The 24,864-nt window shown below is 39.8% G+C and overlaps 2 non-coding genes across 2 annotated transcripts; one reads left to right on the top strand and one right to left on the bottom strand.

Annotated features, from left to right (window-relative positions):
* Positions 1 to 9,835: 9,835 nt before the first annotated feature.
* LOC148570612 (small nucleolar RNA R71) lies at positions 9,836 to 9,943 on the bottom strand. The gene has a single exon (XR_015907974.1). It is a non-coding gene; the product is annotated as a small nucleolar RNA R71 (small nucleolar RNA).
* Positions 9,944 to 23,572: 13,629 nt separating this feature from the next.
* Positions 23,573 to 23,679, top strand: LOC148570611 (small nucleolar RNA R71). Its single transcript, XR_015908220.1, has one exon. It is a non-coding gene; the product is annotated as a small nucleolar RNA R71 (small nucleolar RNA).
* The last annotated feature ends 1,185 nt before the right edge of the window (positions 23,680 to 24,864 follow it).

The raw sequence follows: 24,864 nt of genomic DNA, 5'->3' as shown, positions 1-24,864 counted from the left end.
TCATGTCTCAAAGCGGCTCTTTAGATAAGCTTTCAATCAATACTCCTAAACCAGTTGGTTTTAAGGTATTAGGTGTTAAAGCACCCCTAAGGATTTACTTGCTCAAGCCTCTTTCCTTGACACAGCTCAACCACAAGAATTTACTAGGCTAACAACTCTTTGAGTCATTGTTTCTTCTTTTTTTTCTGCCTAGTAATTGATGCTCAGAGCCTTGGGCCATGTTCTTTTTGTCTTTGTATTTTCTTTTCTTTCTTTTGTTTTGTTTGCTGCTTCTTGGATCAATAAATTTTTGAGAATCTCCACAATACTTCTTTGAACTTCATGTCCTGCCTATGAGCTCCCATGCAAGTTTTCACAAGCATGCAACCTCAATACATAATCATACAACTAGAACCACCACTTCTCCTAATCTTTTACTTGCCTCAAAATTGTTTAATTCCTCAATCCTTCTTTTCAAAGAACTTTCATGTGATGCATTTTTGAACATTAAGTGCAAACAAGTTTTGAAGAGAAAAATAATGTGAATGGTCAAGCATCTTGCTTATTGAATTACAGAAAAAACTATGCTATGCAGGCAGATAATCAGGGAAACTAAACCACTCTCAATTATAGCAGTGTTTGATGTAAGATAATCACTTAACAATACAACCTTTTGGAGTTCACTTGCTTTCCTTCTTTTCATCATCATCATTGCTGGCCTTTAGGTTCATCTTTTGTTTCTTTGGTTGATGATGCTTAATCCTTCCAAAAGCTTGTATGGACCTCTGCAATGATATTGAAAGTTGCTTGTTCCCCAAGCACTTGGAAACAATGGTTAGTCTGGCTGATTTATTTATGGGTTTTTGAACTTACTTTGGTGTGGGAACACCAAACTTAGTACCTTGCCAATGGTTCTTGTGCATCAGATTAACCATGTGTAAAACTCTTTTTCTTTTTCAAAAGTGACAAAACTGAAAACAGCAGAATAGTTAACTAGTTTGTCTACATGCTTGAAGCTAGCATTATGCAGAAAGTGAGAATGTGTTTTATGATGAAATTTTTTGGTGGAACACCAAACTTAGAATCCTGCATTCTCCTTTAGATTGTTTTGGTGTGTAACACCAAACTTAGCTTCTTGCATATAGATAAACCTAATTAACCTTTTTATTAAAATAGCTATCAAAAGAAAACTACCTCAGGTTGGGTTGCCTCCCAACAAGCGCTCTTTTATTGTCACTAGCTTGACATCCTTCATCCTCTGATCATGGAAGTTGAGGTTTCTGTTGCCTTTGGTTTCCTTCTCTTGCTATGGGCTTCCTTCTCTCTGTTTCTCTTTCCATAGCCTTCTTACTTTCCTCCATGACTCCCTTCTCTTTTAATCCAGCATCCTTTTCATGGCTCTTTGGGTTCAGAGTCCCCTTCTTCTCTCCCAATTCAGCAAGGTTTTGAACCAGTTGTTCTATCTGCCTTTCAAGTCTTCTGAGTGAAGCCTCTTGGTTCTTGCTTATCATCTCTTGATGTTTCTTTATTTCTTTCTGCTCTATTGCCATCATTTCTTGAATTTTTATGGACCTCTCCATCAGCATTTCTAGAATATAGATTCTTTGAAAGGTTGGGAGTGGTTCTGGCTGTGTCAATTGTGGTGGTCGATGAAGGTCATTTTGGGCGAATGGTGAGGTAGGACGGGGTTGGAAGTGCGTGTGATTGTTGTTGTGGGGGTGTGTTTTAAGTTGATTTTTGAAGCTGGGATTGTTGCTGTTGAAGTCCCTTGGTCTTTGGTTTTGGTTCTCAACCCCCCTCCCATTAGAATGAGTTCTCCAAGGTGGATTGTACACATCATTCTGAGGCCTGTGTTGGAGCATGCTAGAGTGATTGCTTGGAGACTGTAGTTGCTCATAACTTTGTTGCTCATGGTTAATGGCCCCAAAACTGTGTTCAGCTTGATTACACCCATATGAGCTTTGAGTCAGGTTGTATGTATGTACTACAGCATGTCTCAACTCAGTGATTTTTCTAGCCATCATGTCTAGTTGTTGTAGAGTCTGCTGATGCATCTGCTTGTTTTGGCTTATGACTGCACGAGCACCTTCAATTTCTTTCTCTTGTGTGAATGGATGCACTTCTGCCTCTGGCTTAACAACTCTCTGTGATGGGTTCAACTTGACTAGAAGTCCACTCATCAGTTCTTCCCATCCAATAATGCTTCCTTGTGGAAAAGCTTCAAACCATTGGGCTACATCATTCATGGCTATGGATAGTTGCTTCGAACTATGGGTTACATTATCATCCAAGGTGGGGATATTACTCTCATGATTGCTAGAATTTGTTGAGTTCCCTTCCATGATCTGCATAGTCACAAACAATTCAAGTGATGATTGAATATTTTCAAGCTTAGAATGTGATTCAGAAGGTTAGCTGGCACAAAGTATCAAACAGTTGATGGACTTGGGAGATTAGTGGCAGAAATTGCTTCTCTTGTGTAAGCAAGAGCATTGCATATAGCCAGAAATTTCTAGGAAAACTTCACTTTATTGCTAAAGCAAAGTTTCAGTCATCTCAGGCAAAAATTCAAACAGTTAGTGGGTTAATTGAAAATTAAAGGAACAGAAAATAAAAATGCTAGATCTAGATCACCACCTCACTTAATCATTGTCAATCTAATCAATCCCCGGCAACGGCGCCAAAAACTTGATGGGATATTTTCGTGGAAGAAACGAATTTCTCCAAAACACCCAGATCTAACCGGCAAGTGCACCGGGTCGCATCAAGTAATAATAACTCACGGGAGTGAGGTCGATCCCACAGGGATTGAAGGATTGAGCAATTTTAGTTTAGTGGTTGATTTAGTCAAGCGAATCAAGATTTGGTTGAGTGATTTGTGATTTGCAGAATGTAAATTGCATGGAAAGTAAAGGGAATGGTTAATTGGCATGAAAGTAAAGAGAACTGAAAATTATAGTGCTGAATCTTAAAGAACAAGAAATTAAATGGCAGAAACTTAGAACGCAAGAAATATAAATTGCGAAATCTTAAAGTGCAAGAAATGTAAATGGCTTGAATTGTAAAGGGAATTGGGAATTGGATTTGTAGAATTTAAACAAGGAAAAGTAAATTGCAACAAACAGAGAAGTAAAGGATGAATGGAATTTGAACCGGATCTTAAAACAGAATTTTAAATGAGCATGAAAACCGTAAACAGGGAATGGGAAGTGGGAAATCCAGATCTCAGGACCCAAGAGACTAGAAAACCAAGTCTAGATCTCAATCTCTTCCTAGATCCAACAAGAACAATTGCAAAGGAAATTTAGATTTCAAAGAAAGTAGATGAAAAGCAATTAATCGAAACCGAATTCAATTGTGCAGTAAAATAAAGCAGAGAGGTCTCAGGATGAGATTGAAACAGAATTTCTTCAATTCTCCAACCCAAGATCCAAGACAAGTGTAATTGAAATTCAAAACAAGAAAACTAAGAGGAAGGGAATTCAATTCTCCTTCCCCGAGACTTAGAAATTAAAATTCACTCAACACCCAAAAGCTTTCCGAAAACTCTCTATGAAAACTCCAAAGAAAAGCTCTCCTAAAACTTAAATTCTAATCTATTTATACACTTTCTTCAAATGGTCTTCAAGCCTTCAATTGGGCCTTTGCTCTTGGTGGAATTGGGTTGAGAGAGGCCTTGGTTGATTGCTCTTGGAGTTTGGAAAAGAACCGAATTGAACCGGGTTGGAATCATGAAAGCTTGAGTGAAAGTTGGAGTAAAAGTTAGGGTCTAACTTTTGCTCCAACTTTTCACATCAGCACCCTTGTTTTGCTGATACCAACGTTGGGGCAAAAGTTAGGGGTCTAACTTTTGCTCCAACGTTGGCCTCCCCTTAGTTCTTCATGGCGCCAACGTTAGCCAGAAAGTTAGGGGCTAACGTTGGCGCAAACTTTTGGTGCATCCAGGGAGTGTTTTTCATGCCAAAAGTTAGCCAAAAAGTTAGGGGCTAACTTTTGCTCCAACTTTTGCCCAAAAGTTAGCCAAAAAGTTAGGGGCTAACTTTTGCTCCAGCTTTTGCTTCCTGGTTCATAATTTATCCAAGACTCAAGTCATTCCTCCTAGCCATTCCTTCTTGCATCAACCTTTCTCCAAGCTTTCTTCACCTATCATTAATCAACCAAACACATCAAAGCTATGCTCAAAATCATGAGATAGGCATTCTTTCATAATATGTGACATTTACAGCATAAAACCTCATGAAATAGCATGAATTCATACATGGTTGATTAAATCAAATGAACCATGAAAATCTACCCAATTGGCTTGCTTTTGGCTCAAGAAAGTGCATAATTCAATTGAAAATAAAAGAAAAAGGCTAGTGAAACTAGGCTAAGATGACTTGTCATCATTGGTATGAAGCAAGCTATGGTCACCTTGTAAATCTCAGTCAGGCGGATATAAAATAGTAATGGGGTTTTCGAAAATTAATAAATAAAAGAAGGGATAGAAATACTTATGTAAATTATTGGTGAGAGTTTCAGATAAGCGAATAGAGATGCTTTCATTCCTCTGAACCTCTGCTTTCCTGCTATCTTCATCCAATCAGTCTTACTCCTTTCCATGGCTGGCTTTATGTGATACATCACCACTGTCAATGGCTACTTTCGGTCATCTCTCGGGAAAATGATCCAATGCCCTGTCACGGCACGGCTAATCGTCTGGAGGCATCACCCTTGTCAATGGCTTCATCTTATCCTCTCAGTGAAAATGGTCAACGCACCCTATCACGGCACGGTTATTCATCTGTCGGTTCTCGATCATGCTGGAATAGGATTTACTATCCTTTTGCGTCTGTCACTAACGCCCAGTAATCGCGAGTTTGGAGCTCGTCACAGTCATTCATTCATTGAATCCTACTCGGAATACCACAGACAAGGTTTAGACTTTCCGGATTCTCTTGAATGCCGCCATCATTCTAGCTTACACCACGAAGATTCTGATTAAGAGATCTAAGAGATACTCATTCAGTCGAAGGTAGAACGGAAGTGGTTGTCAGGCACGCGTTCATAGGGAATGATGATGATTGTCACGTTCATCACATTCAGATTGAAGTACGAATGAATATCTTAGAAGCGAAACAAGATTAATTGAATAGAAAACAGTAGTACTTTGCATTAATCTTTGAGGAACAGCAGAGCTCCACACCTTAATCTATGGAGTGTAGAAACTCTACCATTAAAAATACATAAGTGAAGGTCCAGGCATGGCCGAATGGCCAGCCCCTCTGATCTAAGAACCAGGCGTCCAAAGATGGTCAAAAAGACGTCTAATACAATAGTAAAAGGTCCTATTTATAATAAACTAGCTACTAGGGTTTACAGAAGTAAGTAATTGATGCATAAATCCACTTCCAGGGCCCACTTGGTGTGTGCTTGGGCTGAGCTTGAGTGTTGCACGTGTAGAGGCCATTTGTGGAGTTGAACGCCAGTATTTGTGCCAGTTTGGGCGTTCAACTCTGGTTTTGGATCCTTTTCTGGCGCTGGACGCCAGATTTGGGCAGAAAGCTGGCGTTGAACGCCAGTTTACGTCGTCTATTCTTGACCAAAGTATAAACTATTATATATTGCTGGAAATCCCTGGATGTCTACTTTCTAACGCAATTGGAAGTGCGCCATTTCGAGTTCTGTAGCTCCAGAAAATCAACTTTGAGTGCAGGGAGATCAGAATCCAACAGCATCAGCAGTCCTTCTTCAACCTCTGAATCTGATTTTTGCTCAAGTCCCTCAATTTCAGCCAGAAAATACCTGAAATCACAGAAAAACACACAAACTCATAGTAAAGTCCAGAAATGTGAATTTAACATAAAAACTAATGAAAACATCCCTAAAAGTAACTAGATCCTACTAAAAACATACTAAAAATAATGTCAAAAAGCGTATAAATTATCCGCTCATCAGTCCTCATTGAGGAACTCTTTATTGATCACTGAGCGTCCCAGGAGGTCTTTGATGAGTGGATAATTTATACGCTTTTTGGCATTGTTTTTAGTATGTTTTTAGTATATTTTAATTATTTTTTATTATATTTTTATTAGTTTTTAAATAAAAATCACTCTTCTGGACTTTACTATGAGTTTGTGTGTTTTTCTATGATTTCAGGTATTTTCTGGCTGAAATTAAGGGACCTGAGCAAAAATCTGATTCAGAGGCTGAAAAAGGACTGCAGACGTTGTTGGATTCTGACCTCCCTGCACTCAAAGTGGATTTTCTGGAGCTACAGAAGCCCAATTGGCACGCTCTTAATTGCGTTGGAAAGTAGACATCCTGGGCTTTCCAGAAATAATTAATAGTCCATACTTTACCCAAGATTTGATGGCACAAACAGGCATTCCAAGTCAGCTCAAGAATTATGGCGTTTAACTCCAAAACTGGCACAAAAGCTGGAGTTAAACGCCCAAACTGGCACAAAAGCTGGCGTTTAACTCCAAGAAAAGTCTCTACACATAGAAGCTTCAATGCTCAGCCCAAGCACACACCAAGTGGGCCCGGAAGAAGATTTCTGCATTAATTACTGATTTCTGTAAACCCTAGGCTACTAGTTCTCTATAAATAGGATCTTTTGCTATTGTATTTGGATACACGAGATATCTGGGGACGTTTAGTCCTTAGACCTTTGAGGCTGGCCATTCGGCCATGCTTACACTATTTGTTCTTATGTATTTTCAACGGTGGAGTTTCTACACACCATAGATTAAGGTGTGGAGCTCTGCTGTTTCTCATGAATTAATGCAATTACTACTATTTTTCTATTCAATTCACGCCTACTTCTTCTCTAAGATATCACTTGTTCTTTAACTTGATGAATGTGATGATCCGTGACACTCATCATCATTCTCACCTATGAACGTGTGCCTGACAACCACCTCCGTTCTACCTTCGATTGAGTGTGTTTCTCTTGGGTTTCTGATCTAAGATTAGAACCTTCGTGGTATAGGCTAGAATTATTGGCAGCTATTCCTGAGATCCGAAAAGTCTAAACCTTGTCTGTGGTATTCCGAGTAGGATTTGGAAAGGGATGACTGTGACGAGCTTCAAACTTGCGATTGTGGGGCGTGTGACAGACGCAAAAGGATCAATGGATCCTATTCCGACATGATCGAGAACCGACAGCTGATTAGCCGATGTTGTGACAGAGCATCAGGACCATTTTTACTGAGAGGACGGGATGTAGTCATTGACAACGGTGATGCCCAACATAAAGCTTGCCATGGAAAGGAGTATGAATGATTCGAAGAAGGCAATAGAAAAGCAGAGGTTCAAGGGGAACAAAGCATCTTCATATGCTTATCTGAAATCCACCAATGAATTACATAAGTATCTCTATCTTTATTTTATGTTTATTTTCATCACCTTAAACTCCATAACCATTTGAATCCGCCTGACTGAGATTTACAAGATGACCATAGCTTGCTTCAAGCCGACAATCTCCGTGGGATCGACCCTTACTCACGTAAGGTTTATTACTTGGACGACCCAGTGCACTTGCTGGTTAGTTGTGCGGAATTGTGACAAAGTGCGATTCATGTTTGAGAGCTCCAAGTCTTTGGCGCCATTGTTGATGATCACAATTTCGTGCACCAAGTTTTTGGCGCCATTGCCGGGGAAGGAACGAATGAACGAACAACAATTTTGCATTTGTTTCCGGCAACAACAGTGCCAAGTTTAGTCCAGCAACAACACCAAGTTTTTGGCGCCGTTGCCGGGGATTATTCGAGTTTGGACAACTGACGGTTCATCTTGTTGCTTAGATTAGGTATCTTTTCTTCAGAATTTTTAAGAATGAATTCTAGAGTTTCAAGGTGATGTTCCCACCATCACTAAAGCTGATTAATTCTCATCAATTTAGCTATTGAATGTAATGTCCTGCTGAAGCTTGGCCAAACATGTCTAATCTTTTTAGACTGAAGCTTTAGACTAACATTGCATGATTCCTAGAATTCTTATCAAAAGTTTTGATTCTCTTTATTTTCTTTTCTATATAATTTTTGAAAATCACAAAAAATTTATAAAACCATAAAAACCAAAAATATTTTATGTTTCTTGTTTGAGTCTAGTATTAATTTTTAAGTTTGGTGTCAATTGCATGTTTTTATTCTTCTTGCATTTTTCGAATTCATGCATGTTCTTCATTAATCTTCAAGTTGTTCTTGATGATTTCATTGCTCTGATCTTTAAATTCTCTTGTTTTGTGTGTTTTGTTGTTTCTTACATGCATTTTTAAATTGTTATAGTCCTTAGTATACAAACTTCTAAGTTTGATGTCTTGCATGCATTATTTATTTGATCTTAGTTGCATTTTTATTGTTTCTCATCATCAAAAATTCAAAAAAATATTTTTAAAACTATGTATTTTGAAGTCAATAATACATAGAATTGAAGATTCAGAACATTCAGCAGAGGAATCAAACAGAAAAAGCTGGGCATTCAAAACGCCCAGTAAAGAAGGAAACTGGCGTTTAAACACCAGCCAGGGTACCTGGCTGGGCGTTTAACGCCCAAAAAGGTAGAGTTTTGGGCGTTAAACGCCAGAATGGATGCCATTCTGGGCGTTTAACGCCAGGATGACACTAGAGGGAAGATTTTGTTTTTAATTCACATTTTTTTCAAGTTTTCATAAATTTTCAAAATCAAATCTTTTTCAAATCATATCTTTTCAATCATATCTCTTTAAAAATCAATTTCTTTCCATTTTATATTTATTTTTACTATTTTCGAAAATCCTTGTTATAATTAAAGATTTACTTCAAAATTTTCAAGTTGTTACTTGCCTATTAAGAAAGGATCAAACTTTAAATTTTAGAATCATATTTTTTAATTTCTTGTTAGTCAAGTAATCAACTTTAATTTTAAAAACTTTCTTTTTCTAATTTGATTTTCAATCATATCTTCTCAACCATATCTTTTCATTCACATCTTTTTCAAAATTAATTTTCAATCATATCTTTTTAATTTCTAATTTCAAAATCTTTTTCAAAATCACTTAATTTCTTTCCCAATTCTAATTTTCGAAAATCATCAATCAAATTTTCAAAATTTCTTTTAATTATTTCAAAATCTTTTACTTTATTTTCGAAAATTCTTCCCCTCTTTTCACATCCTTCTATTTAAGGGACTAAGACTCCTCCTCAATGTACAATTCGAACTCCCTCCTTCTTTATATGTTTGAATTCTCCTCCATCTACCTCCTCCTTCTATTCTTCTTTTCCTCTGACACCTCAAGGAATCTCTATACTGTGACATAGAGGATTCCCTACTTTCTTGTTCTCTTCTCTTTCATATGAGCAGGAACAAAGATAAAGGCATACTTGTTCAAGCTGATCCTGAACCTGAAAGGACCTTGAAGAGAAAGCTAAGAGAAGCTAAAGAATAATTCTCTTTAGAGGGCCTAACAGAGCTCTTCAAAGAAGAAGAACCCATGGCAGCCGAAAACAACAATGCCAACAATGCAAGGAAGGTGCTTGGTGACTTTACTGCACCTACTCCTGATTTCTATGGGAGAAGCATCTCTATCCCTGCCATTGGAGCAAACAACTTTGAGCTTAAGCCTCAATTAGTTTCTCTAATGCAACAGAATTGCAAGTTTCATGGACTTCCATTAGAAGATCCTCATCAGTTCTTAGCTGAATTCTTGCAAATCTGTCACACTGTTAAGACCAATGGGGTTGACCCTGAAGTCTACAGGCTTATGCTCTTTCCTTTTGCTGTAAGAGACAGAGATAGAACATGGTTGGATTCACAACCTAAGGAAAGCCTGAACTCTTGGGAAAAGCTAGTCAATGCCTTCTTGGCAAAGTTCTTTCCACCTCAAAAATTGAGTAAGCTTAGAGTGGAAGTCCAAACCTTTAGACAGAAGGATGGTGAGTCCCTCTATGAAGCTTGGGAAAGATACAAGCAACTGATCAGAAGATGCCCTTCTGACATGCTTTCAGAATGGAGCATCATAGGAATCTTCTATGATGGCCTGTCCGAACTATCCAAGATGTCATTGGATAGCTCTGCTGGAGGATCTCTTCATCTGAAGAAGACGCCTGCAGAAGCTCAAGAACTCATTGAAATGGTTGCAAATAACCAATTCATGTACACTTCTGAAAGGAATCCTGTGAATAATGGGACAAATCAGAAGAAAGGAGTTCTTGAGATTGATACTCTGAATGCCATATTGGCTCAGAATAAAATATTGACTCAGCAAGTCAATATGATTTCTCAGAGTCTGTCTGGAATGCAAGTAGCAACAGGCAGTACTAAGGAAGCTTCCTCTGAAGAAGAAGCTTATGATCCTGAGAACCCAGCAATGGAAGAGGTGAATTACATGGGAGAACCCTATGAAAATACCTATAATCCTTCATGGAGAAATCATCCAAATCTCTCATGGACGGATCAACAGAGACCTCAACAAGGTTTCAACAACAACAATGGTGGAAGAAACAGGTTTAGCAATGGTAAGCCTTTTCCATCATCTTCTCAGCAACAAACAGAGAATTCTAAGTAGAGCCACTCTGACTTAGCAACTATTGTCTCTGATTTAATCAAAACCACTCAAAGTTTCATGAATGAAACAAGGTCCTCCATTAGAAATTTGGAGGCACAATTGGGTCAGCTAAGTAAGAAAATTACTGAACTCCCTCCTAGCACTCTCCCTAGCAATACAGAAGAGAATCCAAAAAGAGAGTGCAAGGCCATAACCACATCTCACATGGCTGAACATGGAGAGGAGGAAGAGGTAGTGATTCCCACTGAGAAAGACCTCAATGGACACCCACTGACCTCCATGGAGTTCCCTAATGAGGAACCATGGGAATCTGAGGCTCATTCTGAGACTATAGAGATTCCATTGAATTTACTTCTGCCTTTCATAAGCTCTGATGAGTATTCTTCCTCTGAAGAGGATGAAGATGTCACTGAAGAGTAAGTTGCTAAGTACCTTGAAGCAATCATGAAGCTAAATGCCAAGTTATTTGGTAATGAGACTTGGGAGAATGAACCTCCATTGCTCATCAAAGAACTGAATGACTTGACTAGGCAGAGATTACCTCAAAAGAGACAGGACCCTGGAAAGTTCTCAACACCTTGTACCATAGGCACCATAACCTTTGAGAAGGCTCTGTGTGACCTAGGGTCAAGTATAAACCTCATGCCTCTCTCTGTAATGGAGAAGCTAGGGATCATTAAGGTACAAGCTGCAAGAATCTCACTGGAGATGGCAGACAATTCAAAGAAATAGGCTTATGGACTTGTAGAGGATGTCTTGGTGAAGGTTGAAGACCATTACATCCCTGCTGATTTCATAGTCCTAGAGACTGGGAAGTGTATGGATGAATCCATCATCCTTGGCAGACCCTTCCTAGCCATAGCAAAAGCTGTGATTGATGTTGACAGAGGAGAATTGACCATTCAAGTGAATGGAGACTTCCTTGTGTTTAAACCTCAAGGATATCCCTCTGTCACCATGGAGAGGAAGCACGAAGAGCTTCTCTCAATACAGAGTCAAACAGAGCCCCCACAGTCAAACTCTAAGTTTGGTGTTGGGAGGTTCCAACATTGCTCTGAACATCTGTGAGGCTCCATGAGAGCCACTGTCAAGCTATTGACATTAAAGAAGCGCTTGTTGGGAGGCAACCCAATTTTTACCTATCTATGTTAAAGTTCTATTTTCCTTTGTTATTTTATGTTTTCTGTAGGTTGATGATCATGTGAAGTCACAAAAATAATTGAAAAAGCAAAAACAAAGTGAAAAATAGAACACCCTGGAGGAGAACCCTACTGGCGTTTAAACGCCAGTAAGGGTAGCAGAATGGGCGTTAAACGCCCAGTCTGGCACCATTCTGGGCGTTTAACGCCAGAAAAGGGCACCAGACTGGCGTTTAACGCCAGGAATGGGCAAGAAGCTGGCATTAAATGCCAGAAATGGGCAGTCGCCTGGCGTTTAACGCCAGGATTGGTAGAAAGGGGCGTTTTGCACGCCACATGGTGCAGGGATGAGAAATCCTTGACACCTCAGGATCTGTGGACCCCACAGGATCCCCACCTACCCTACCACTCTCTCTCTTCTTCACCCATTCACCAATCACCTCAATACCTCTTCCCCAAAAACCCCTCACCTATCAAATCCCACCATTCTCTTCACCACTCACATCTATCCTTTATAAAACCCCACCTACCTCACCATTCAAATTCAAACCACTTTCCCTCCCAAACCCACCTTCTATAGCCGAACCATACACACCCCTCTCACTCCTATATAAACCCATCTTCACTCCTTCATTTTCACACAACCTAAACACCACTTCTCCCCCTTGGCCGAAACACAAAGCCCACTCTATCTCCTCTATTTCTTCTTCTTCTACTCTCTTCTTTCTTCTTTTGCTTGAGGACGAGCAACCTTCTAAGTTTGGTGTGGTAAAAGCTAAAGCTTTTTGTTTTTCCATAACCATTAATGGCACCAAAGGCGGGAGAAACCTCTAGAAAGAGGAAAGGGAAGGCAAAAGCTTCCACCTCCGAGTCATGGGAGATGGAGAGATTCCTCTCAAGGGTGCATCAAGACCACTTCTATGAAGTTGTGGCCAAGAAGAAAGTGATCCCCGAGGTCCCTTTCAAACTCAAAAAGAATGAGTATCCGGAGATCCGACATGAGATCCGAAGAAGAGGTTGGGAAGTTCTCACCAACCCCATTCAACAAGTCAGAATCTTAATGGTTCAAGAGTTCTATGCCAATGCATGGATCACGAAGAACCATGATCAAAGTGTGAACCCGGACCCCAAGAATTGGCTTACAATGGTCCGAAGGAAACACTTGGATTTTAGTCCGGAAAATGTAAGGATGGCATTCAACTTGCCCATGATTCAAGGAGATGCATACCCCTACACTAGAAGGGTCAACTTTGATCAAAGGTTGGACCAAGTCCTCATGGACATATGTGAAGAGGGCGCTCAATGGAAGAGAGACTCAAGAGGGAAGCCGATTTAACTAAGAAGGCATAACCTCAAGCCCGTGGCTAGGGGATGGTTGGATTTCATCCAACGCTCAATCATTCCCACTAGCAACCGGTCCGAAGCTACTATAAACCGGGCTATTGATGAGGGGCAGAAGTAGGTGAATTAAAAATTATTAAAATAGTTACGTTGCAAGTATAGTTCGTAACTCACCGAAAATCTGCCTATCAATTTAGAAATATGTCACAAAGAGTTTAAATTAAAAATTACTGGGAGTTTAAGTCCCAGGTCGTCTCCCAACGAGTTGCAGAAAAGTGTGCTATTTTATTAATCAGATGTTCCAAGAAGTTGAGTTAAGTAGCGGGAAAATTAAAAAAAATTTAAATAATATGAATAAAAGCCTTGACTGGGAGTTGATTAGTTGGAATCTCTATTATTAATGGGATGATTTCAAGATTAATTTATAATTAATGGTTGCTCTGTTTAGTTATCCCTTACTAGGTAAAGGAAAGTCAAACAAGTTGGAATGCTAGATCTATTCACGAGTTGCAACCCACTTAGTTCAAAGGGATTGGTGTTAGTGATTAGATAACAATCCAACAGTTAACCCAATTACAATTTTTCTTTCAATCCTTCCAACTCAAGAGTTCCTTTCAATCAACTCCCCATCAAGTGAGGGAACTACTCACTCATTGCAAATAATAAATCCATAACACATGAAAGGGAATTAAAAGAATACATGATTATTGGAATGGAGAAATAAATTAAAATGGAAGAAATAATCCTTGTATCAAATAATCATGAAAGTATTCAAATGATAGAATTGAACAAAACAAAGAACATGGAAGAATAAAACCAAGTTAAGAGAACGAACTAGAATGACAAGGTCTTGATGAGGAAAAATAACTCTTCTCAATGTTCCAATGCTAAGATCAATTCTCAAAATTCTAAAAACCAATAGAGAAAAACCTAGAGGAGGAAAAACTAGATCTCAAATTGTAAACTGTCTAGAATGAATGTTGTTGTTTGTTTCTGCATATTCTCTGGCTCTAGTCTGCTGTTCCGGGCCAAAAACTGGGTCGAAATAAGGTCCAAATCGCCCCCAGCGAAGTCTGCAGATTATGCAAATCGCACATGTCACGCGATCGCGTCATCCATGCGAACGCATCATTCGCGCTTTTCCTTGCCACGCGTTCGCGTCGTCCACGCTACCGCGTCGCCTGAGCTTTTCCAATCCGCGCGGCCGCGTGAGCCATGCGGCCGCGTCACTGCGATTCGCTCTTCTTCACGCGGTCGCGTGAGCCATGCGACCGCGTCACTTCTCGCTGGTTATCTCCTCAAATTCTTGTGTTCCTTCCATTTTTGCTAGCTTCCTTTCCAATCTCCAACTCATTCATGCCCTATAAAGTCTGAAACACTCAACACACAGATCACGGCATCGAATGGAATAAAGGAGAATTAAAAATACATAATTAAAGTCTCTAGGAAGTAGTTTTCAAACATGTTATAAATTCAGGAAAGGATTATAATTTCATGCTAATTTAATGAATAAGTGGGTAAGGATCATGATAAAACCACATAATTAAACACAATATAAACCATAAAATAGTGGTTTATCAACCTCCCCACACTTAAACATTAGCATATCCCCATGCTTAATTGAAGGAGATAAGGAAATAAGCATGAACATGTAGAAACTCATGAAATGCAATGCAAGCCTATATATAAATAAATGCAACTATATGATTCTTGCCCACTTGATCAAAAGTAAATAAGCTCTTCAAAACAATTACAAGTCAAATTCCACTAATTCTATCATTATACAATAAAATAGATAAAGGTGCAAGAAGATAGCTTATGAAAGCAGAGAACATGAAAATTCAAGCATTGAACCCTCACTGATAATGTATGTACGCTCTACTCTGTAGTGTATAGGGTAATCACTCTATCCTTCTCTAATCATGCTTTCTAACTTTTGTTTTTCTCCTAACCAATCAACAACAGTTAATATACCAATGCAAACATCATGAGGTCTTTTCAAGGTTGTAATGGGGCTAAGGTACAGGTGGGGGTATACATTTGGTCAAGTGAGCTAATAAATTGAATCTTTAATTAACTCAAGCTTCAACCCAACCTATATATTTTTAATGTAATCTTAAAGTTCATACCTAGCTACCCAGAATTCCTTTTTTCCATTCATACTCATGTATCAACTTTATATTTGATTTTATCATATGTGCATTGATCTTTGAATTCTGAATCTAACATTGGGGTAATTTTGTCTCCTTATTTATTTATATAAATAAAAATATTTTTTTTTTGGAATTAAAATAAATATAGCTTATCAATGCGCATAGATTTTTAATTCTTATAGTTTCACATGAGTAGGTATCCAAATTCCCATTAAATTCTCATGACTCATTCCCTTAACAACTTTTGTTCTCACAATTTCCCATACTTAACTAGCACACACAATTCTATCTTAAGTTAACCAAAGATTCAATTTGGGATATACAATTTTTTTCAGCTTAAGGTTAGTAATGTGGTAAAATATAGAACAAATGGGATTTAAAGACTCAAAGTGGTTAACAAAGGTAATTGAAAAGGGTAGGCTTAATTTGGATAAGTGAGTTTAAATAAATAATGGCCTCAATCATGTGCAAGCATGTAAATATAATAAATATTGGACATATAAGATAAAACAAAATATAGATTACAATCATAGAGAAGTAAACACACAAGAATGAAATAATTATGGTTAAATAATGTAACCATGCATAAAGGCTCAAATCCTTACAGGTTGTGTGTTCTTTAGCTCAAAAATCATGTTCCAAATACAACTCAAGCAAATTTATCATAAAAATTTTGAAAGTTTAGTGAAATTTTGTTCCAAAGATAGAGTCTTAAAAGAAACTTATTGTCTTTTTAATCAAGTAGAACATGCATGCAACTGTCCTAACCTATGCAATTTATTCTATTCTATAAAAGAAAGAAAATCTAACTAAAGTATCCTAATTATTGATGCTAGGGAAAAGAAATTACCTCCGGAAGTCAGGTACTGACCGACCTCCCCACACTTAAGGCTTTGCACCGTCCTCGGTGCCGTCTGTCAGGAACAGGGGAGGGCTGGTAGCAGTATCTCCACGATCGGGACCGTCATGGCTCCCTGTGCTGGTAAAGGAGGTGGAGTCCGAGGTATCCGAGTCCCTGAAGTATCCCTTAAGTAGCTCCTTGAATCGATGCTCGTTACGGCGCTCTCTCAACTTAGCTTTGTGTTCTTTCCGATCCAACCTTTCGATTATCTGCTGGAGCAATTCATCAGTTGTGGGTGCTTGTGGTGTTGAAGAAGGATTATCTTCAACTGGAGTAGTAGGAAGACTTGTAATGGCTACTGGAAGTCTGAGGTATTTCCCGTTAGGGACATACTGATCATCCCGTGGAAGCACGGCTTTGGTGTCCCCAGCTCTGTAGGAGACTCTGGCTGCTGAGACAAGATCTGAGACCAAGGCGGGGAAAGGTAAGTTGCCCGCAATTTGTATGTGTCCCATAGCATTCCGGATATGTCTTGAGAGATTCATAGGTTGGTCTGTAAGGATGCACCATAGTAGAACGGCCATGTCCGCAGTGAAGGAGGACTCATGAGTGCTCGGAAAGACGTAATGGGACATAATCTGTGCCCATACGCGAGCCTCCAAGGTAAGTGCTGAAGCCAAGATTCCCTTAGGGCGGGTACGGTGGTATCCGTAGATCCAACGGCTGCCAGGTAATGCGATAACTCCGAGAACGGAGTCCCAGTCAAATTGGTACCTCTGGCGCTTAAGTGCGACTTCTTGGAAGGTGTCCATTCCTTCTGGAATAGGGGGAAGACTCAGAGCTTGCTGAATGGCCTCTTCTGTGATGGGGACTTGCTTCTGCCGGACATAAACAGACTGCAGGGTTGGCATGTAGAAGTTAGAGTAGAACTCAACTACCCAAGAAAGATTGACCTGCCTTGGCTGTCTCCGTAGGAAACCCCATTGTGTTCGTTCAATTTGCGGCTCAACAAAGGTAGCAATATTGGACGGGAGGATAAGAAGGTATTCATTGTTATAGTTTCTTTCCGCCAGGATAGGAAACATCTGCTCACAGTAGCGATTGGGAAATCGCGCAGTGTCTTTTGCTGGAAAGGCTTTCTCCTTTTCATCAACCTTTATTATCCTCTTAACTCTTTTTGTTGAGGGCTTGACTGCGGTTGAAGAAGGCTCTGCCACTAATGCTCTTTTAGTTCCTCTTCTTGCTAGTGGTTTGGAAGTAGCTTTCTCTTTTCCTTTCTTGGTGGCCATCCTGAAAGAAGGGAGGAGAAAGTAAATTAAATTCAAAAAGATATACAGCCAGGAAGGAAACGGAAAAGAGGGTGATGGATGCACATTAAGATATACTAACATTAGCACATGCTCGCGAGTACATGTGAAAAGCCAACAATGGAAAATAGCTAGTGCATATAAAAACAAGTGACTGCAAGGTGTTTATTGGCATGCCGGCAAAGGGCATGAGTAGCATAGACCAAGCAAGACTTTGTAACAAACCATCACGTTTGTATTGACAATTAAATTCAATTAATACAATAGTAAAGGAAAGTTGTAAAAAGCAAGCATTGAATAGTATAACAACATAGAGAAGTGCATAATGCCATTTGAGCTTTTTCACAAACACATAGCATGCATGATGAATAAGGTATAGAAAATATGAAGGTGAACATGCAAGCAATCCCTTAATTAGAATAAAAATAATTGTCAAACAATTTGCAACAATCCACAAGCATATAATGACTCAAAAAATTTCTAACACCATGTAAAAAGGAAAAGAAAAAGAGGGAGAATATGAATAATGAAAAGAAAAATAATATATATAAAATAATACATAAAATGATAGAAAAGAGAAGAAGGAAGAAGAAAATAGAACCTTGGTAATGGAGGTGAGAGAGAGAGAGAGTGATAGGTGAGATTGGAAGAAGAAGGGAGAAGGAAGAAATAAGGAGGGAAAAGAAAAATTAGGATTTGGAGGAGAGAAAGATAAGATATGTGGCAATTTTTGGATGAGCTGTGCGGCGCTTGCGACGCGGCCGCGTGGGGCACGCATTTGCGTGGATGCGCTTCAAGTATGGTGACGCGATCGCGTCGGTCACGCGGTCGCGTGACCCATGTTGTGCTTCTGGCGCGAGTGCAGCCTCGCACCAGCACAACTCTCTGTTCAAATTAATTTAGTTGCCGAAATTGGGGTGGCGCGATTGCGTGAGTGTGCGTCCGAAAACGGATGACGCGGCCGCGTCGGCGACGCGGTCGCGTGATAAGGATGGTGCCTCCAGCACCAATCCAGCATCACTCTCGCACAATATTTCAGTGTGCACCCTTTTACGTCGAAAACTCAGGGCACGCGGCCGCGTGGGGCACGCGGTCGCGTGGGAGGCCATGATTCCCATGCGACGCGAACGCATCAGTGACGCGGTCGCGTGGGTTGATTTGTGCCATTGGCACGCCTCCAGCCACACTCTAGCGTAACTTTCTGTTCATTTTTATTTTTCTTGACTCTCCCTGTGACGCGGACGCGCCGCTGATGCGATCGCGTCGCGTAGCAAAATATTTTTTTTTACATGTAAATGTAGATGCACGAAAGTACTACAAAAGAGAAGAGTTATTGAATAGGAAAAACTAAAAATAAAGAGAAGAACGATCATACCATGGTGGGTTGTCTCCCACCTAGCACTTTGCTTTAATGTCCGTAAGTTGGACGCTCCACTAGCTCAATCTTCTGCTATGTGGGGATCTTCCAAGAGGAAGATCTCAAGCTCCTTGTTTCTCTATTTCTTCTCGCCATGGTATAGCTTCAGGCGTTGTCCATTAACCTTAATAAGTTCAGAGCTTGAAGGATGGCTTAGGTGATAAACTCCGTACGGTTCGGCCTTCTCTACTCTGTATGGACCTTCCCATCTTGATCTCAATTTGCCTGGCATGAGCCTTAGTCGAGATTTGTAAAGGAGGACTAATTCCCAGGTTGGAACTCTTTCTTCTTGATGTTTTGATCATGTACAGCCTTCATCTTTTCCTTGTATATTCTGGAGTTTTCATAAGCTTCTAGGCGAAGGCTCTCCAGTTCTTGCAGTTGTAACTTCCTTTCAGCTCCGGCTTTCTCAATTCCCATGTTGCACTCCTTAACTGCCCAAAAGGCTCTGTGTTCTACTTCAACTGGGAGATGACAAGCTTTTCCATAAACCAAGCGGAAAGGACTCATCCCAATGGGTGTCTTGTAGGCTGTTCTGTATGCCCATAGTGCATCTTGTAGCCTGGTGCTCCAGTCTTTTCTATGAGGCTTTACTATCTTTTGCAAGATACGCTTAATTTCTCTGTTTGACACCTCGGCTTGCCCATTAGTTTGGGGATGGTAAGCTGTTGCAACTTTATGAATTATCACATGCTTCTTCATTAATCCTGTCAGTCTCCTGTTACAAAAATGGGTGCCTTGATCGCTCACGATTGCTCGTGGTGATCCGAAGCGACATATAATATGGTTTCTCACAAAGGAAACAACAGTGTTAGCATCATCAGTGCGGGTAGGAATTGCTTCCACCCATTTAGAAATATAATCCACAGCTAACAATATATAAAAATATCCATTAGAGTTTGGAAATGGACCCATGAAGTCAATGCCCCAAACATCAAAAATTTCACAGAAAAGCATAATTTGTTGAGGCATCTCATCCCTCCTGGATATATTACCAAATTTCTGGCATGGGAGACAAGATTTACAGAACTCAGCAGCATCTCTAAAAAGGGTAGACCACCAGAATCCATAGTCTAAGATCTTTCTAGCTGTCCTTTGAGGACCAAAATGTCTTCCACTCTCAGATGAGTGACAGGCCTCTAAAATGGACTGGAATTCTGATTGAGGCACACAACGTCTAATTACTTGATCAGCGCCACATCTCCATAAATATGGGTCATCCCATATATAATATTTAGACTCGCTTTTCAGCTTGTCTCTTTGATGCTTAGAAAAATTTGGAGGAAATGTGCGGCTAACTAAATAATTAGCAACAGGTGCATACCAAGGGACTACCTCAGATACTGCTTGCAGGTTATCAAAAGGAAAATTATCATCTATAGGAGTAGAATCATCCTTAATATGCTCAAGGCGACTCAAGTGGTCTGCCACTAAATTCTGATTACCACTCCTATCCTTTATTTCTAAATCAAATTCTTGTAACAGCAGTATCCAACGTATGAGTCTTGGTTTGGATTCCTTTTTAGCTAATAAATACTTTAAAGCTGCATGGTCCGAATACACTACTACTCTAGTACCAAGTAAATAAGCTCGAAATTTATCTAGAGCAAAAATAATAGCAAGAAGCTCTTTCTCAGTAGTAGTATAATTGGACTGGGCAGTGTCTAAAGTCTTAGATGCATAAGCAATAACGAAAGGATCCATACCTTCACGCTGAGCCAACGCTGCTCCTACTGCATGGTTAGAAGCATCGCACATGATTTCAAATGGCTGGCTCCAGTCTGGTCCTCTCATAATTGGAGCTTAAATCAGAGCAGTCTTCAGCTTATCAAACGCTTGTTTGCAATCCTCACTGAACTCAAACTCAATATCCTTCTGCAGTAATCTGGATAAGGGAAGTGCGACCTTACTAAAGTCCTTAATAAATCTCCTGTAAAAACCTGCATGGCCAAGGAACGAACGGACTTCCCTCACAGAAGAGGGGTAAGGTAGACTAGAAATAACATTCACCTTTGCTGGGTCTATAGAAATGCCATTATTAGATACCACATGTCCTAATATAATTCCCTGTTTTACCATAAAGTGACATTTTTTAAAATTTAATACAAGGTTTGTATTAACACATCTATCTAATACTCTAGATAATCCATCTAAGCAAAGGCTAAAAGAATCACTATAAACGCTAAAATCATCCATAAAAACTTCCATACAGTCCTCAATAAGATCAGAGAAAAGACTCATCATGCACCTTTAGAAAGTAGCTGGTGCATTGCACAAGCCAAAGGGCATTCTCTTATAAGCATAAGTCCCAAAAGGACAAGTAAAAGTAGTATTTTCCTGATCCTCAGGAGCTATATGAATCTGGAAATAACATGTGTAACCATCTAAAAAGCAATAATGTGATTTACCTGACAGGCGATCCAGCATTTGATCAATGAATGGAAGTGGATAGTGATCCTTACGAGTAGCTTGGTTGAGACGCCTGTAATCAATGCAGACTCTCCAAGCATTCTGAACTCTAGTTGCTATGAGCTCTCCATGCTCATTCTTCACTGTAGTGACTCCGAACTTCTTGGGCACCACTTGTACTGGGCTTACCCATTCACTGTCTGAAATGGGATATATGATACCGGCTTCCAATAGTCTGGTCACTTCCTTTTTGACAACTTCCAATATAGTGGGATTCAATCTTCTTTGGGGTTGATGGACAGGTCTTGCTCCCTCTTCTAAAAATATTCTGTGCTCACATACTTGAGGGTTGATGCCTACTATGTCTGCCAAGTTTCACCCAATTGCCTTCTTATGCTTTCTCAGCACATCAAGTAACTGCTCTTCTTGTTGAGAAGTAAGTTCCCTTGCAATGATAACTGGAAACCTCTGCTCATCTTCAAGATAAGCATATTTGAGATGTGGGGGAAGGGGTTTCAATTCTAACTTCTGATCATGAGCAGGCTCTAGATTATCTGGGGCTTGTGAAAATGGCGAAGTGTCCTCATTGTCAATTAAAAGGGTCCCCACACTTGGACCTTGTCCAGTGTGCCTCTCTTCTAACTCTTCCTCGTGAACTTCAGCTACACTTTCATCTATGACATCACACTGGAAGATGGAACGATCTTCTGGGGGTTTGTCAATGACTCCATTCAGATTGAAGATTACTATGCGGCCATCTATTTCAAAGGAGTATGTTCCTAAAAAGGCATCCAATTTGAATTTTGATGCCTTCAGGAATGATCTCCCAAGTAGGATTGATGATGGCTTATCTGAATCATTATGGGGCATCTCCAAGATATAAAAATCAGTGGGAAATGTAATCCCTTTAATGTTCACCAAAACATCTTCAGCAACTCCAGCCACTGTAATAATGCTTTTATCTGCTAACACAAAACGAGCTGCCAGCCTTTTTAAGGGAGGGAGCCTCAAAATATCATATATAGACAAAGGCATTATACTTACACATGCTCCTAAATCACACATGCAATCATAAATTACTACACCACCAATAGTACAGCTAACTATACAAGGACCTGGATCACTACATTTTTCAGGTAATCCTCCCATTAAAGCAGATATAGAACTACCTAAAGGAATAGTTTCTAATTCATTAATTTTGTCTTTATAGATACACAAGTCTTTTAGAAACTTTGCATATTTAGGTACCTGCTGAATAACATCAAAAAGAGGAACAGTTACCTCAACCTTTTTGAATATTTCTACCATTTTGGGGTCGGATTCCAGCTGCTTCCTGGGCTTCCTTGCAAGTTGTGGAAATAGAATTGGAGTAGTGTTCTCTGTGGTGTCTGCGCCTTTTGGTGCTTCCTCCTGTGGTTGAGCTATTTCTTCTTCAGCTATGTCCTGTATGTCCTCTTCCTCTTCAACATCTTCTATTTCTACTACCTCTTCAGCTGAGGTGTGTTCTGATGGGCTTGGTTCCTCCTGATTCCTCTCCTGCAGTGTGCTTCCCGACCTTAGGGTGATGGCATTAATGCCTCCCTTTGGATTGGGTAATGGTTGAGAGGGGATTCCAGTGGAGCTTGAAGGTTGGTTACTGGAATTTTACGTTGATCCAATCTGTGACATAAGAGCTTGCAAAGTAGAGGTGAGACCATTCAGACTGGCGTTAATACTATTCATGTTATTTTCCATGGTTTGTTGTCTTCGCTCAAAAGATTGTAGTAGTTCTTCATTAGGAGATAAAGAAGAATGAGTAAATTGAGATGTCTGTTGTTGATTGTTCTGTGGTTCTTGGTTTTGCCTCAGGTGAGGTGCTCTGTAAGGTTGATTCTGCTGCCTGTTGTTGTTATGATTCCACCTCTGATTTCCCTGATTATCCCTGCCTCCTCTGTTATTGTTGTCCCTCCAATTCTGGTTAGAATTATCCTGCCATCCGTGGTTATTATTTCCACTTTGATTGTACCCTTGGTTGGGGCGGTCATAGAAGTTATGAGTGGATGCCGCCATGTTATCTTCTTGTTGGAGCTGCGGGCATTCATCAGTGTAATGGCTATAATCAGCACAGATTCCGCAAATTCTTTGTGGGACTAGTTGTTGGTTTTTCTGTGGCGGAGGGGGTTGAGCTTGCTGAGCTTGTTGTTGATTCAATTGCATCTGCTTCAGCAAGTTGGTCATCTCATATATACTCTGAGCTAGAGCAGCAGTCTCTCTGTTAGAGGATACTTCTGCAACGGCTTTTGAACGGCCTTACTTTTGCCTGTGATTCCTAGTAGATTCAGCTAAATCACTGATCAATTGCCAAGCCTCATCAATGGTCTTGTACTTCTTCATAGACCCATTGCTAGCACTTTCCAATGTGGTCTTATCTTGGGGCCTCATGCCCTGTGTGACATAGCTAAGCAACACTATCTTGTCAATCCTGTGGTGGGGGCATGCTTCCAGAAGATTATTGAAGCACTCCCAGTATTCAAAGAGAGTTTCATTGTCATCCTGAACAATTGTGGAAATATCCTTCCTCAGTTTATCAGTAACTTCAGATGGAAAGAATTTCTCCAAAAACTCCTTTCTGAGTGTATCCCAGTTGGATACATTTGTCAGAGGTTGAGTGTAGTGCCACTCTCTTGCTTTTCCCTCGAGAGAAAACGGGAAAGCTTTTAGCAAAATTGAAGTTTCATCAGTACCATCACGCCTGACAGTAGAACAGGCTGCCTGGAAATCTCTCAAGTGCTTGATAGGCTCTTGAGCAGGTAGGCCATGAAACTTGGGCATCAAGTTTAGCAGTGCGGTCTTTATTTCAAAATATGTAGCCACCGCTGGATGATGCGCTTGAAACGGTTGCATTGTAAAATCAGGGGCTCCTTCCTCCTGGATGGTAACTCTCCTAGCTGCCATGTCTTCTGCATATAAAACAACCGAATCAGTAGAACGGGGGCTGGTTTCTTCCTCAAGTTCACTTTCAGATCCGCCCTCAGAGCGGACTAACCGATGCTGTTCTCACCTTATTCGTGAAATAGTCCTTTCAATTTCAGGATCGAATATTAGCAAGCGCGGATCAGGAAGTGAACGCGTCATTTGACGGAAGAAACATGCAGCTCATAGTAGCAAAATAAAATAAAATGCAAATAAATAAATTCTAATTAATAACTTTAGCACTCTATTGCAACTCCCCGGCAACGGCGCCAAAAATATGAGGGGCAAAAGTAGGTGAATTAAAAATTATTAAAATAGTTACGTTGCAAGTATAGTTCTTAACTCACCGAAAATCTGCCTATCAATTTAGAAATATGTCACAGAGAGTTTAAATTAAAAATTACTGGGAGTTTAAGTCCCAGGTCGTCTCCTAACGAGTTGCAGAAAAGTGTGCTATTTTATTAATCAGATGTTCCAAGAAGTTGAGTTAAGTAGAGGGAAAATTAAAAAAAGAAATTTAAATAATATGAATAAAAGCCTTGACTGGGAGTTGATTAGTTGGAATCTCTATTATTGATGGGATGATTTTCAAGATTAATTTATAATTAATGGTTGCTCTGTTTAGTTATCCCTTACTAGGTAAAGGAAAGTCAAACAAGTTGGAATGCTAGATCTATTCACGAGTTGCAACCCACTTAGTTCAAAGGGATTGGTGTTAGTGATTAGATAACAATCCAACAGTTAACCCAATTACAATTTTTCTTTCAATCCTTCCAACTCAAGAGTTCCTTTCAATCA

This window comes from Arachis ipaensis, chromosome B3 (genome assembly GCF_059453495.1).
Source record: "Arachis ipaensis isolate K30076 ecotype BB chromosome B3, ASM5945349v1, whole genome shotgun sequence".
Taxonomy (NCBI): Eukaryota; Viridiplantae; Streptophyta; class Magnoliopsida; order Fabales; family Fabaceae; genus Arachis; species Arachis ipaensis.
Note: the sequence above shows the minus strand (reverse complement) of the source record. Positions and strands in the feature narration are given on the sequence as shown.